Raw genomic sequence first — 632 nt, 5'->3', positions numbered from 1 at the left:
TATATGATTGTTGAGGAAATGTATTGAATATTGTATGTGAGAGAGAACACATCGTGACATAGTGGTGTCCGAATATGACACCCAGATCTCCTAAACCATCTCAAAGGTTTTGGAGTTAACTTGGGTTTTAAGAAACCCAATATTTTTATGTTTGGATGTTTTTGAAGATATATGATTGTTGAGGAAAAATGTTGAATATTGTATATGAATGTTGTTTGGAACTTTTCTGGGTGCAGGTGTTTGAAAAACCATGTTTAAATGTGTTTCGTTTGTCGAAAAGGGCAAAAGTTGGTATTCTATCCAAGTCCATGTCGCTTGGGCGAGAAAATCTCGTTTGGGCGAGCACAGCCTCGCTTGGGCGAGGACTGGGCGAGGGGAAGTTTTGGGTTCTGGAACTCCTCGCCCGGGCGACAAATCCTCGCTTGGGCGAGCAAGCCTCGCCTGGGCGAGCAAGGGTCCCGCTTAGGCGAAAAAGCCCAGGATTTCGATGAAATTCTGGAACTTTCTCGCCCGGGCGAGCAAAAGTTTCACTTCGGCGGAAAAAAAACAAAAAAAAACCAGGATTTTAATGATGTCTTGCTTGAGCGAGAAGTGGCCTCGCTTGGGCGAGGAAGGCTTAAGTTTAATTGAGA

The sequence above is a fragment of the Lupinus angustifolius genome, unplaced genomic scaffold (genome assembly GCF_001865875.1).
Source record: "Lupinus angustifolius cultivar Tanjil unplaced genomic scaffold, LupAngTanjil_v1.0 Scaffold_17_127, whole genome shotgun sequence".
NCBI classification, from domain to species: Eukaryota; Viridiplantae; Streptophyta; class Magnoliopsida; order Fabales; family Fabaceae; genus Lupinus; species Lupinus angustifolius.
The sequence above is the reverse complement of the archived record's forward strand: the minus strand, read 5'-3'. Positions refer to the sequence as shown.